Here is a 15,778-nt window from a genome sequence, read left to right as displayed (position 1 = left end):
AAGTGCTATTTACAATGAAAACTAATGTACACACTATATACAAAACTGAGAAAACCGCAAAAAGTCACAGGCACAAATGTCATGGGTTTTGGAGGCCAGGGTCAGGTCTGCTGCTGCTGTCAGTGGCTGCCCTGGGACAACTGCTGGTGAGGGATTTTGAATGCGGCCACATGATCCGCGGACCAATCAGCAGCCGTCAGCTCATCCAATCAGGGCCTGCAAAGATTTAAAGACACAGACAAAGAAAACACAGCCACCAAAACAAATTATGGCCAGGGCCATAACATCACATAAAAATCCATTTTACTGCTGGTGTGATCAAAAATGAAAAGTACATATATGTAATTTAAAACCCAGTTACTAGTTAACAAAAATAGGCTGACTTTTTAAAATATGTGGATTGTCATATTATTACATTAATTCTGAAATAAATTACCAGATGTTTCACATAAAATCACATAATAGAACCCAATTAATACCAATACTGTCCTGTGATTTTAAGCCTGATTAAAAATAAGAGTGTTTAATCATATTATTAGGTAATCAGGAGAACTGAGTGACTCAGATTACCTAGAAAGTCTTGGTCTTTCAAGTCACTTTAATGAGAATTGTGGTACACAAGCCTGAGAGAACAGCAGCAATGCAAAGAGTCTCAATACAACTGCCTCCTTTTATCCTGGATGAAAGTCCTGCATTTGAATTCTTCTCTATTCTTTATTCTTCAATGTCAGTATTTATACTTTGTAAAACTGACAGTGCAGTTTAACTGTATCACAATCTCATTTTTAGGATACAGTGTTGTTAAAAATCACAAAATAACTGCTACAGATATCAACTCCTACACATGTTTATAAGGGTGGGGAGACCTGCAGTCAGCTGAGACGGAAGGAGTCACCTGGATGAGTGACGAAACATTTCTCCCACTGAAAACATCCAGATGCACAGAATCAAACTTTTGGGAACTGCTACAGAGAAATTCTGCACAGTTGTTAGGATTTTAACTTGTCCAGTTGGGTTATGACCAGAGTAGATTTATCAGATGACTTGTTTGTGTATAGTAAGGCATCGATGAAGTGTTTAGAATGGTAGCGTGGACAAACTGATCAGACTGTGCCCAAAAGAAAAAGCCCAGGTTTAAAAAAAAAGAACGAGATCATGGAAACAGTGATCTTCCTCAGAAAGGTGTTTAGGCTCTCTCTTGTGTGGCGTTTGGTCACTGAGGAGGGGTTAAGGAGTACAACTGAAAGGAGTCAGTGGATGTGTTTTGGGCCTTACCATTGTGCCTCCTGGGCATTGGTTAGACTGCTGCTCCTGCGATCTGCATGTATATTAGCAGCAGAAAATGGATGGACGGATCCGCAACCCTCTACTAGCTGAATGTCCCTGTGCCTCCTGTACACAATGAGCAACAGCTGAGAAGCTGCACAGAAGAATCCACAGAATAATAGATATTTAAAAAATAATAATAGATATGATTTTTCCACATTTAATTCTCCTAACCTTAAAGTTTAAACTGACTATCCAAGAGATCTGTCTTGATGTGTGCTCAATCATCCAGGTAAGTAAATCCCAAAAGGCTGATTCTGTTCATCTGGATGTTTTCAGTGGGAGGAACATTTCGTCACTCATCCAGGTGACTCCTTCAGTCTCAGCTGACTGCAGGTTTCCAACCTTATAAACAGTACATTTGCACAGTGACTGAAAGTAGCACCACTGAATGAACAATGTGAGGTCAGCTGCTTAATCATTATATCCAAGAGCTCATACAGCTACTTACAACTAACATTTCCTTTGTTCTTTGCTCACTCACTCTCTTAAGAAAGTGAGAAAAAGAAAATCTCCAAAGTCCTCATCTCAACCCTCTGCTAGTTTGTGTGGTTTTCTCACCCTTTACAATTAGCACAAACTGGAGATGGTTGAGCAAAAAATGTTCTAAAATGTTGTGATTTGGGATGGAATCACTGTATTGCTGGCATCAAATAAACTTACCCTTTCAGGTCCACAATCTGCAGAGAGACACAACTGACAGACCAAGGCAGTCCTCACATAACTCAAACTCTGCAGAAGAAATCTACAAAAACAAAATTAAAAGGCACAATTGCCATCGCTATTAATCTGCCTTTGTTTGTTTGTAACCCAGGTATCAAGTTTAATTGAGGTTTCTCACCTAAAGTTATGTTTGTATTACTTGAGAACTGTCCATCACATCAAGGTTTCCCAACCACTACATGCCGCGAGAAATGATCAGGTGTGCCGTGGAAGATCATCTGGTTCCACCAGACTGGTAAGCGATTGGCGTGAATAACAGGCAGAACAATGACATTCTCTTCCACTAGAGGACAGTACAACTACCTGTTCTAATTGTTATAATTAAATGGGTTGCCAACTGCCAGTAAAACAGAAGAAGAAATGACATAATCGTCATGCTGTGAGATGCAGCGCGTAATAGCAATAGATAAATATTTGAAAAGCAGTCAGTGTGACCTGGTCCTGGAGAAAACTCCGACCCAGGTGAAGGCCCTAGCATGAGAAGAAAGCAACAAAGCTATAATGGGGACAAACCGAGCTAAGTCTGCTATATGTGGTACTCAGGGAAAAATGATCAATATGCTGTTTGTGACTTTGTTGTTTGGTGGTGTGCTGTGTGATTTTTCTAATATGAAATATGTGCCATGGCTCCAAAAGGCTGGGAAACAGTGATATATATGCTATTAACACCGTTTGCTAGGGAAAAATGTCTGTTCCCAGACAGGCTGGCAGTGCTTCCTAGTGGTTGCTGTCCTTCTGATTGCCCTGTAAAGGTTTGTGGTCTGCTGTATTGTAGTTTCTGCTGTTTGCTATTACATGTTAGTAAGTGAGTAAGTAAGTGTCCGTACCCTTGATTGCTTCTTTAACAGCTGATTTGTACAACAAACTCCATGAACTTGGCTTAGCCTTTTAAGGGATGACTTAGCAAACATGTGGCCGTCTCACTAAGTGTTACCACATGCATAGCAAGCGAAGTGCTTATTATGCTTTTGATGTCTTCTGCCTCCCAGTACAACCCCTCCACCCTCTTCTTCATCCCACTCTGTGTAATCTTATGAGATCAGAAGCTGGTTGAGATAATAATGTGTAAGTGATGACAAATTAGAACCAGCTAGCTTGAGGTTTTGCTGTAGAACGCTGTTAAAGGAATATGTTGAGCAAAGACTTTTTTAATGAAGAGAGGAAACACAAGATGATGCAGACAGAAGGAGAGGCATATGGACACTGCAGAGAAAAGCTAAAACTGTGTGCATCATTCATCTGCTGTAAAAGCATGCCATTGAAATGAACAGTGTGCTTGTTAGCAACATGTGACTTACTGCTCACTTCCACATCAGAATTTTTCACAGTTGGTCCGCGGCTCTTCATGTTACTGCATGTTGTCCTTTGTCAGTCATTATGAAGGCAAAAACAATGTATGTGTAGAGATGGCATGTGGATGCTGTTTCTCAGTCAGTTATTTGATAAATTGATTTTCAGACTTCCATTAATCTAAACAAAACTCCAGATGAATGGCAAAAAGTTTTAATTTGCAGTACATATAATGACGGTGCTTGCAGGAGTGCCATAGCCCATCCTTTTGTAAATAGGAAAGAAAATCAGTATTTCAAAAACCTGGCACAGGACCTAGGATATGTGTCCGACCCTTAAGTGAATCCATTTACTGTTCATGCAAGCCAAAAATGGTAGGGTGGCTGTCAAGAAGGTATGCTCAAGAAAAAGCAGAGCCAAAGAAGTGGACCAAAAACTCAGCTGCAACAGATTCATGGGGAAAGAATATTGCTAAAATATCTGCACTGTGGAAGGAACAAAGTCAGCCAAAATCAAAAGGAGACTGGATGTTGGAGTTAAGACTTTTAGAGACCTGCTTACAGAAATTAGAAGAAAGCTTCCCTGAGACACTTCCCACTTTCCTAAAAGTGGGAAGTTTATAGTAACAAAGTATGAATAAATGAGCAGTGGCTCAAGACATTTGTACAGTAATGTATATCCAGCATATGTTTGTTTTGGTGGACACAGAACACGTGATTACAGATGGGAATGAGCTCTGTAGGTAGGTTAATAAGAAGGCATGGGCAGTCCCTCCTGCCTGTAACACATTTTTGTACAAATCAAATAAACAGAACACATATTCAGTGTTTGGGGACTAGTAGCTGATGATGTTTACAAGCCTTAGTCTACCCTAGATTTTTGAAACAAATCCACAAAGAAAATTGAAGTGAAAACAGCCCCACCCATCTATCGTTTGTCATTATCATCATTAATGAGAAGTTATTGCACATGGTATTTCTGGAAGGATGAATAAACCACAGTTTCTTGGTTTCACTGACCAAATCACTATGAGTGAGCCCATTGGACTGAGATCTATTTTGAGAGACATGACGAAAATTGCTGCTGGAATCGGGTCCTATTCATTAAGTTTGCAAACACTTTTTTCAGTCTTGACCACGGGGTACTGGCTGCAGTACCAGTGGTTGGGGTTTGGCCTGCTCTGAACCTGCTCTCAACCAGCTAACATGATTCAGTTCCAACCACACATGAACTACATAACTAACCTTCCAAATAACACTTTAAGAAGTAATCTTGGTCTATAAAATATGTAAGCCTAGTTACATTGTTAAGGGACTATGAAGAAGGTGTAGGGGAGATTTTTACATGAGAGTCAAAAAGGTTGTGAGCTTTTTTAAATCAGCTGAGTAGAGAGAATTTGACTCAACAGGTCAGACCATAGTTTGACCATTAAAACTTTTAATTTCCTTTAATTTTCCTTTTTTTTTAAGAAAAATCTAAACAAAATTAAAATGTTGCCTGGTTATATTTGTTTTACCCTTATGAATTAGCAGTTCTAAAAACAAAAAAGGAAAATGTATACAAACTGTTTTTATCATTGCATCTACACTGTTAATGAGGCCTGACACTGGTGACCAAGAGAAACTGTTACACAAAGCTAGTCATAAAGTAGCTAAGTTAAGTCCCGCCCATTGACATGAAAGCAGTGGTCTTGGCAGGATGTGGTCTTCACATGTCAGTTGAGTCTTCTTCCTCGGAAAAATGGTCCCTGAGTGCCAGCTACTCAAACAGGAAGAAGGCCTTTAAATAAATACCTGTGAAATGCACCTGCCTGCAATTCACTTAGATTTATTACATGTGACTATCTATGGTTCAGTCATTACTGATTTGAAAAAACACAGCCGCAGGTTCTCTGAGGAATATTTGAACATGAAAGCATACTGTGTTGTAGCCTCATAAAGAAGACATGAAAACTGCTTTTGTTTCTCTGAAGAACAAAATGAAATTACTTTGAGTGGTCTTTAAAGGTATTCTTAGTGTGTTCTAGGAGCAGAGTAAAAGAAACATCGTCACCAGAGTAACCAGATTAATACACATCTGAGTGTCACAGTTTGTGCTTCATTTAGTCTCTCCCCCAGCAGAGACTGTGTACTGCACTTTAAAACATGATGTTCCAGCTGACAGACGGGAATGTGGGGTTTAAGAATAAAGATTATACTTAAAACAGAATGAAAACATATTCTTTGTCTACATACAAATTTGATATAAGGTCAGCAAATACAGGTTATCTATCCTGTTTTTAGGATCTTATTTTAATGCTTACAGAACAAAAAGAGTTGTTTTATAATTAATTATTATTAATTATAAGTTATTTCCTACCTGTTGATCTAATCTGAAACCTAACCTGCTGTAGAGCAGTGTGGTCTGCAGCATAAATTACCATAGTGATTGTAAGAAGTGGACCTCCTTCTTGGTATAGAAAACCTAGAGGGAGTTACCTGGATAAGACAAAATCGTGCTTTTATAGTACAGGCCTCTAACAACATCTCCAACATGAACTTTCCTCCTCTCCTGAACAAAACCCCAAACTGAGACACTTTTTAATTGATTATTATGATTGATTGTGATTATGATTGATGATTTTACTGTGATATTTTTTTTAATCGACACAAAAAACCATTGTCCTGCTGCATCCCACATAGCAAAATTGGTATGGCCCGGATCTGGCCCACACAATGTGCTTACACATGACCCACATACCGCAGATGTGGGCCACACATGGGCCAGTACAAGGCCAGTTGCAGTCACACTGGTGGTCCTGTGCTGGCCCATGTGTGGATTACCTCTGGCAAACCTGATCTGGGCCATCAAAGGGCCGTCATTATTTGCGGTATGTGTAAGTTGTGTGAAGCCATGGGCCAGTTGCAGACACACTGCTGGCCCTGTGCTGGCCCATAACAGTTTCAGCTCTGGCCCCAGATGTCAGCCTAAACTGTAGCTTAATCAAGCCATGTAATAACAACATGTGCCGGAACATAATAGTGCAAAAGTAGCATGACAAACCTCTGTTCAGACAGTGAATGGACTGACTCGTATATAGCGCTTTTCTACTCTCCCAGATTACTCAAAGAGCTCTGTACAACACGCCACATTCACCCAAGAACAGACTTTCTCTAACTACATGCGTCCTAACTACACTTATACACACTCACACTCTTGACATGTAGACTGGAGGAGCCAGGGATGGAACCACTAACCTTCCAATCAGTAGGTGACCTGCGCTACCTCCTGAGCTACAGCCACCCAGTGGAAAACATGAGTAAACCCTCACTAGGTTTTGGATAAAGTGTACACTCACAAACCTGTCAAACCTGCATTTGAAACGTTGGTTACCATAGCAGTATAGTATTGCAACATGGCATTTGGGTCTTCTAACTAAAATAGGAAAATAGGAACATAAACAGTGCCATCATTGCCAGACCTGGCCCACATCTGGTTGACATACACCCTGCCATGACACCGGTCAGTCAGAAGTGCCAGCTTGATGCCGGATCCAGGGAAGACCTTTTTTCTATGAGCCTGGGCCACATAAACTAAACCACAATTGAGCAAGATGTGGCATGCCATCACATAAACAGTGCCATCTATACCAGGCCTGGCCCATATCTGAATGACATACCAATTACCATGCCAGAAGTCAGCCAGCAATGCGAGTTTGACACCAGATCTGGGCCAGACCTGCATGCTATGTGGGAGTAATGTGTCTTTGTTGTTATAGTGTTTGTCATTGCAATCTAGAGTTTTTCTGTGCCACTGTGTCAGAAATATAAAGTGGGATATATTAAAATGTTCTAAAAGGCACCAACAGCACAGACTGTGAAAAGGGTCCATTTTAATGAGTTAGTTCTTTAGTTCAGGACTATGACTGAGACCAAAGATAGCATTTATACCGATGTGTTGATGCAAGCTTATTCATCCAGGCAAGGTAACTTTGTTCATCTGAGTTACCAGATGTTTTTCCCACGGGAGATCGAAGAAGTCATTGGCTAAGGGACAAAATGTTGATCCCACTGAAAACACTCCATACAGATCAACTGAATCAACTTTCTGGCATTTACACCAGACTCCTGAAATCTGCCTAAGGATATTTGGCATGCAGACTGGAGTGACCAGAGACCAAACTGCCAACTTAGACCTACTCTACATCCTAGGCTACAGCCACCCCCAAAGACACAGATAAGTGATGAAACACCTGAACCCTCAAAACCTACAGTGAGTGTATTTGATAACTCTTGGGAGCATTTTGCTGTTATGGGGTATCAATGTAAGATTTCTGAGGAGTTATTTTGTTCATTACATCTTTAAGTAGGAGTAACTTTGTGAGTCCTCTGGCAAATTTAGTGTTCTCATGTCAGCTTAGAGGGAATGTCCCTTGAGGCATCCGGGGAATGTTAGTGCAGCCGAACACTTGAGATGATGCTAGAGAGTGTTAAAAGAAGCGGGGGCAGCCGAACCCTGCAACACTGTCTGCCCTACCAGCTGCTGGGGGCTAGGACAGCAAATGCCTGACTGGGGGATATAAATGAAACCAAGTGAAATACCTAATCTCTTTGGACTCTCTGAATATGCTTCTCAGTAGTCCAGCAGAAAAAGTAGATACTTGAAACTAGAAACTGTTATCTTTTCTGCTATCCCCCCCTGTAATGTGAACACTGGCTATGTTAGAAGACATGTAACTTGTTTCCCTTTGTATTTAAACTGCCCTTCACTAAGACTCTCTACTCTAGAAACCACATATTTAGTCATTTTGAAATTCATACAGAAAATACCTGACTAACACAGGTGAGTTTTTGAGATGGGACAAACATGAATTAAATTTAAAGAGGCTTAAAAACCTAACTAGTTCAAATGCAGAGTTAAAGTAACTAATTTCAACTATTTTCCTCCATTTTCTCAAATGTAAAGCCTCGCTGGATAATGCAGACTTACTTTGCAACTTCAAAAATTGACTATTGATTAAACTTGGAGGCTTGGCGTCAAACACAGGGCCTGGACATTCAGCACGATATTTATAGATGTTTGGCTGGAGCGTTTGACAAAGAGACGTTCGGTTGGAAGTTATTTGCAGCAGAGTTCCTGAAATTTCTGGTTCGGATACCCCTGCAGGAGGTGATGATTTATTGAGAGACAGTCAAGTCTAATAGCATTCACACTAAACTTAACCCATACAATTATAGGTTTGATAGGTTAATGTTTATGGAGAGTACAAAACTTATATAAAAGTCTCAGCTTTTCTATCCCCCAATTACTGTTCATCAGTCTGCTGAGATGTTTGTAATAGCGATTATTAATCTCACAGCACAAAGATTAATATGTGTGACAGCTGACTTCACCTCATAATTGTTAGTTCTCAAACTTAAGTATATTAAAATATGAAAGTCAACTTGCAGAACAGTATGTTAAATACTATATAAGTAACTTTACTATAAGTATATATGGCTGATATAAACTTGCATGAATGCATGAATCAGGGTCAAGGGGCATAAACTAAAAAGTGGCTTTATTAACTGAAACTGATTACAAAAAAACAACAACAAGGCAACTAAAATGAATCTTCCAGGAAACATACAGTGAGGCGAGACATAAGCAAAGGGCAAGTGAGGACTGAGACGATATATACACAAGAGGGAAGAGACAACAGGTGGGAGGACAGCTGAAACTAATCACATATAATTAGAGAGGGGAAGTAGAACTGAATACAAAGCACATGAGGCAAAACGTCCCTAAAATAAAACAGGAAATGACTAACAGACAGGCAAAACAAAGAGACACCTAAGAACCAAACTCAGAAGCATTATGAAATAATATACTTGAAGATAAAACAGCCCCACCCCTGGAGTGCAAATGGTGGTGATGAAGACCCTCAGTTGGCTTGGATGGAGGCCATCAGCAGCGACAGAGAACTTCTCGGGGTCGGTGATGAAAGTGGCTCTCTAAAGGCCAGGTGAGTCTGTGATTTTGGTGATTTGGCAAGTGACCTTTGGTTGCAAAGGTGACCCTCTGAAGGCAAGCCCGAAGGTTTGCATTGATGGAGGAGAAGAAGCCACTCATTGTGTGGCTGGAAAGGACTCCAGGAGGGGCGAAGAAAAAGCCCATCAGGGAATCTGGCTGGTGGCCGGTGGCACAAGAGGAGACACCGCCCATCAGACTGAACGGGACACTGGCGACGAGGCAGGGAAAACAACCAGCAGATCTCAGAGTAACAAGATAGAGTCTTGGTGATGGTTTGACAGAGGGGCTAGTAGCTCGCCTGGTCCCGTTGCCTTTCTGTTCTTCATCTTCTTCAGTGCCTTTCACACTTCCATGGTCGTGATCATGGGTACTGGGCCGGGGATGGGCTTTGGATTGGCGGGTGTGGGAATTCTTGATTGGAGATACCAGAAAAATATCTGGACCAACGTTTCAGGAGGGCTGTCGGGTCACTGAGGACCTGACTGTCTGCTCCCTAACTTGGATAACATAGCCAATGTCTTGCGTGGATCAGTGGCATGCTTTGGACAGGCGATAAACCATGTTGGCCCCTTCTGGCATGTCCAGCTGATCATACACGTTCCGGTAATGCCGGTTCTTCGCATCAGCCACTGCCCTCTTTGCTGCTTTCCAATCAGGTCAGTTTTTAGCATTGATTAGGGTTATTGCCCTGTTGTGAAAGCTGTCCTTGAGTCTGTTTGTCCGTGACCTCAGCAGCCTGAATCTCCTGCCAGACGGCAGCAGCTTAAACACCCGGTGTCCTGGGTGTGTACAGTCCAGTAAGATGCTGTGTGCCCTCTTGAGACAGCGAGTGCTGTACAGATGAATCAGGGAGGGAAGAGGATGTCCAATGATTTTTTTAGGCCATATTAATGAAACCTCTGAAGTGCCTTTTTGTATGCCATGGTGCAGCTGGAGAACCAGACAGAGATACAGTATGTCAGCACACTTTCAATGGAGCAACGGTAGAAGATGATCAGCAGCTACTCTCCACCACCAGAATCTTTGGTTCCTTCAGCGCTGGCTGGGACCAGGCTTTCAGAGATCTGTTAACAAAGGCTTGTTACCTGACAGCAGAATAGAAAAAAGACATCATTCTCATCAGTCATAGTGAGATTTGTAAGAGAAATGATGGACAAAATGATGAAAATGAGTAGTTCTTTACATTACAGCCATCTTACAGCATCATCTACTGCTGTTGGCAGAGCACGAAGAGAAGCTGACCTTGCCCAAGTATCCTTTGCCAAGCAGGATGAAAACATCCTGAAGCAACAAGGCAATCAGTTTCAAAAGACAGCAGATCTGGATACGGAGCTACACATACTCAAATCACAGAAAGCAGCAGAAGCAGCTGCAGCCACAATAGCTGAGGCTCAAGCTTGGGAAGTATCCACACATGAAAGTGTGCACCTACAGCATTCCCAGCTGGACAACATGCAGACAGCAGTTAGAAATCAGTGATTAGTATTGGCACCTGTATGGAGGATAGTCAGTAAATGATCAAGTTCACCATCCTCAGTCTGAGGTATTGACACCCAGACCTGTAAGGAGCAGTAATGCTGACACTTCAGGTGGCTGTAGCTCAGGAGGTAGAGCTGGTCACCTACTGATTGAAAGGTTGGTGGTCCGATCCCTGGTTCCTGCAGTCTGCATGCCAAGTATCCTTGGGCAAGATACTAACCCCAAGTTGCTCTCCGATGCATCCATCGGAGTATGAATGTCGTTAGACAGCACTCAGTTTAGAGTCAGTGCTTGTGAGAATGGGTGTGACTGGGTAGAGTAGAAAAGCGCTATATAAGAATCAGTCCATTTACATCAGACAAAATATCTGATATGAAAAGAATGGTCAGTTCTGGTCTGCTAAAATTTTATGATCAACAAATTTTTGAACACGTACTTTTAATTTTAAAAAGGTAAAGATTTTCCTAAGGTGATAGACAGAGACAATCAGCATTTCAGAGAATTTGGGGCTCTACTAGAACTTCATGTTGCTAAAACATTAGGTCATCTCCCAGGCCTTTCACATTTTTCACAGAGTCTGTCCAATTCTGGAAAAGGTTTCATACCATCTTCAGGAGAAACAAGTTTAAGAGAGATAATTCAGTGTCCTGTCCTCATTTTTAATTTTGTTGAGCTTAAGAAGTCAAAATTTGTAATGACTCAAGTTTTTCCTGTGTCATAGGCAGTGTTGGTCAAGTTACTTGAAAAAAGTAATTAGTAACTATTTACTGAATACTTCTTCAAAAAGGTAATTCCATTACTTTACTGATTACTTATTTTCAAAAGTAAGTAGTTCATCCATCATATAAAATTGAATCAAATGAAAAAGTCTCTTTTTAAAACTTGTTTTACTCGTTTTAATCTTTTAACTTCATGCACATTGCATCAAGAAAAAAATTAATTATATTCAACAGTCTTTGATTTGAAGAAATGTGTTTAACATTTAAACCTATTTTTTGCATATTCCAGCATATAAAATCAAATAATTTTTTGTGTTTACACTCACTCTTTCAAATAGATGCAACTAAAACACAACAGAAATAAATAAAATCAAAGACTCAGTGGCACTGAGTCCTGTTATTCATAAATCTATTGTCACCTGTTTAGCAGGAGTGGGGCGGGTTGAGGTTTGCCCACAGTGGTCATGTCAGTGAGGGATCCGGGGGTTTCTCTGTGAATTTCACGTTCCCATGGCAGCGTGCTCAGAAGTTATGGGGGGGTTCGCTATAGAAAGATGTTTTCTTCCCACGCAGCAGACGCCAATGTTTTTGTCACTTTTTACAGAATCAAACTTAAAGTAAAGTGAGTACTTCCACCCTTTAAGCACTGCATGGTCATACTCTCTCCCGCACTCCATATTATCCATTATTGATCTGCACATGTCTGTTACAACGAACGTTGCACGTGCATATGTCATTGTCAAGAGACACTCTCACAAACAAAATCTCAGTTTAGGAACGCAGTAACGCAGTGTGCTTATGGGAAAGTAAGAGTAATCTAATTACTTTTTTGCAATAGTAATCCTTTACATTACTGGTTACTTGAAAAAAGTAATTGCGTTACTTGTAACACATTACTGCTCATCTCTGGTCATAGGTAGCAACATCGTCAGCCTAAAATGGAGAGAACAGTAAAATGGAAATATCATTCCTAGGTGTTGTAGGAGCTGGCCCAAACAGCCCCACAAACAAGAACAAAGTGGACCCAGTTAAACTGGATTTAGGAGTGGAATCATTACTTCTTCAAATGAGTCTAGATCTAATTTGGAACCTTGAGACAGAATACTTCAGCTTCTTTGTTTTAAAGAAGTCTTTGACCAAAGGAAGCATTTTTTCTGAAGTTAACAGTTTGTTTGACCCCTTAGGTTTTATAATGCCAGTCACAGTGGGAGGAAGAAACTCTCTCCTGAACAATATGACTGGGGCAAACCAATACCATCATTGAGACAAGAACACTGGAACCTCTGGAGAAACTGGAGAATACTTAGAAAAGCTCCTGATTACAAAACCATATGCTCCAGTTTCTTTGTCCACACAGATACACCACAGAGAGTTATGAGTTTTTTTCAAATGCATCAATCATAGGTCATGCTGCTGTTTGAAGACTGCAACAGGAGAGAGCCATGTGGGATTAGTTAAGGCAAAGACAAAAGTTTCTTCACACCCATCTCATACTGTGCCCTGCCTTGATCTTTGTGTAGTGGTCTTGGCAACTGAGTTACCAGACTTGATGAAATGGATATTGACATTCATTCTGTGGTGTACCATAAAGACATAAAATAGTACTGGGTTACAAATACAATACGTCATGGAGGCATGCGCCTTGATATAAACTGAATGTGTCAAACAGGATAACATATTTGAGAAAGTCTTCTCAACCAGACGTTAGCAATGAAGAAAAACCAGTAGACCATGGAACTTGAACCAACAACTGCTGCAACTCTCTAAAGCACCAAGTGGTTTACTGGACCATCATTTTTATCCAAATGTCAGACTGCACTGACTGATGTCTGTTCTCAGACTGATGTCTGCTGGTACATCATGATATGGATCCAGAAGTTCTTCCTGAAGCAAAAACCTTTAGCACAATTGTTATAGAGTTCAGAGATTGCATAGGTTTTCCACTTGGAGATCTTTTAGTCATACAGTCTCCACAAATATCAGGAAGGCAAGAAGTGTTGCAAAAACACATGGTGGCAACACAGTAAATGAACATGCACAGACAGTAACACTAATCATTAAAACTACACAAGATAAAAAGAAGTTTTAGTAGCTTGCCAAGGTAGATCAAATTCCAAAACACAGGCCACTTTGTTTATATTCTTTTTTTTCCTTTTTATTTATGCAAGTTTTAAAATTTTTTACACAGTCACAAACAGCGGGACAGAGGAACACAGACAATAAAGACAGCAAAATGAAAATCAAAACCAAAAACAGACAAAAAAAAAAAAAAAAAATAGGCAACAAACCCAACAATGGCATACACGGCCAGCACTTATTAAGAACAGCAGAGAATGAAAAAACAAATGGTATACATGTCAGATAACTCATATCCAGTGAGTCCAATCCACATTGAAGATCGAATCCAGAAATTCAACGCTAGGAGGAGCCGGTTCATAGCAGTTAAGGGCAACAGCTCAGCATAATAATAATTAAGACAACGTAGTCAGGACCCAGGGTGTGTCTGTGAAGGTTCTCAGTCATCCAGGTCATAGTAGTCAAAGGAGTTTGCAAAGAAAAGCGTCTGGACTTCTTTAAGTTGCTTGAAGACGTTTCACCACTCATCCGAGAAGCTTCTTCAGTTCTAAGGTCAAATGGCCGAGAGTCCCAGATGTCCCTAACCCAGTGGGAGTGTCCCCCCAAAGAGGGACAAAGGACCCCCTGGTGATCCTCTAATCACATGAGCCAAGGTGTGAAAGCGGGTGTGGGACCTAATCAGCCAGGATTGCGGGTGAGCTCATTGTGAAACCTGGCCCCACCTTGTCATGTGAATTCCTGAGGTCAGATGGCCCAGGATGTGAGTGGGCATTAAGGCGTCTGGGGAGGGAACTCAAAACTGGATTATAGATGGCAGACAGTTGGTGTCGTAAACCACCGCCTCTGTTCAAAGATGGTCGCTCACAGTGGACATAGATGGCCTCTTTCACTCCTCTTTCAAACCATCTGTCCTCTCTGTCCAAAATGTGAACATTGGCATCCTCGAAAGAGTGACCTTTATCCTTAAGATGCAGATGGACTGCTGAGTCTTGTCCTGTGGAGGTGGCTCTTCTATGTTGTGCCATGCGCTTGTGAAGTGGCTGTTTGGTCTCTCCAATGTAGAGGTCTGAGCATTCCTCGCTGCACTGTACAGCATACACCACGTTGTTAAGTCTGTGTTTTGGAGTTTTGTCTTTCGGGTGAACCAGTTTCTGTCTGAGTGTGTTGCTGGGTCTGAAGTACACTGGGATGTCGTGCTTGGAGAAAACTCTCCTGAGTTTCTCTGATACACCGGCTACATAGGGGATGACAACGTTGTTGCGTCTGTCTTTCTTATCCTCCCTCGCTGGTGTCTGATCTTCTTTTCTGTGCCTCTTTGCTGACTTTATGAACGCCCAGTTAGGATAACGGCATGTTTTGAGTGCTTCCTTTACGTGTGTGTGTTCCTTCTTTTTCCCCTCAGGCTTAGAGGGAACATGTTCTGCTCGGTGGTGTAGGGTCCTGATTACTCCAAGTTTGTGTTCCAGAGGGTGATGGGAGTCAAAGAGGAGGTACTGGTCCGTGTGTGTGGGCTTCCGGATGTTGAGGTTGCCATTCTCTTCAATGTGCACGGTGCAGTCCAGGAAAGGCAAACAGTTATCCTTTGTGTCTTCCCTGGTGAACTTGATGAACTTTTCAGACCGGAATCTCACTGAACCTGAAAAGAGGGTTTTAGCCAAAGGACTCAATTTCGCCATTTCTCCGCAACAGTTGCCCATAGTGGACCTCATCACAGCTACAGAAACCGCCATACGGATTAATAAATTATCACAGACAGAAGCAGAGCAAATCAGGATGAAAGTCTCAGCCACCCTCTCCAGTGCAAAAGTCCCTCCGTCTAACCTTACATTACAAGAAAAGAAGGCCGTCGCTTCCCTGAGCAAAGACCACAACATCACTATATTACCAGCGGATAAGGGAAGGTGCACCGTGGTCCTAAACACAACAGATTACCACACAAAGATCACTACTCTCCTCAGTGACAACAACACCTACGAAGCTTTAAAGCGAGACCCCACAAGCAGCTACAAAAAGAAAGTTATAGCTTGCCTTCAAGACCTTGAAAAGGACAAAATCATTGACCGCATTACATATCACCGCCTTTATCCAGGGGATGCCATACCCTGCATTTATGGACTTCCCAAAATCCACAAGGAAGGGGTCCCACTGAGACCCATAGTCAGTAGCATAAACTC

Source organism: Pelmatolapia mariae, linkage group LG13, assembly GCF_036321145.2.
Source record: "Pelmatolapia mariae isolate MD_Pm_ZW linkage group LG13, Pm_UMD_F_2, whole genome shotgun sequence".
Taxonomy (NCBI): Eukaryota; Metazoa; Chordata; class Actinopteri; order Cichliformes; family Cichlidae; genus Pelmatolapia; species Pelmatolapia mariae.
The sequence above is the reverse complement of the archived record's forward strand: the minus strand, read 5'-3'. Positions refer to the sequence as shown.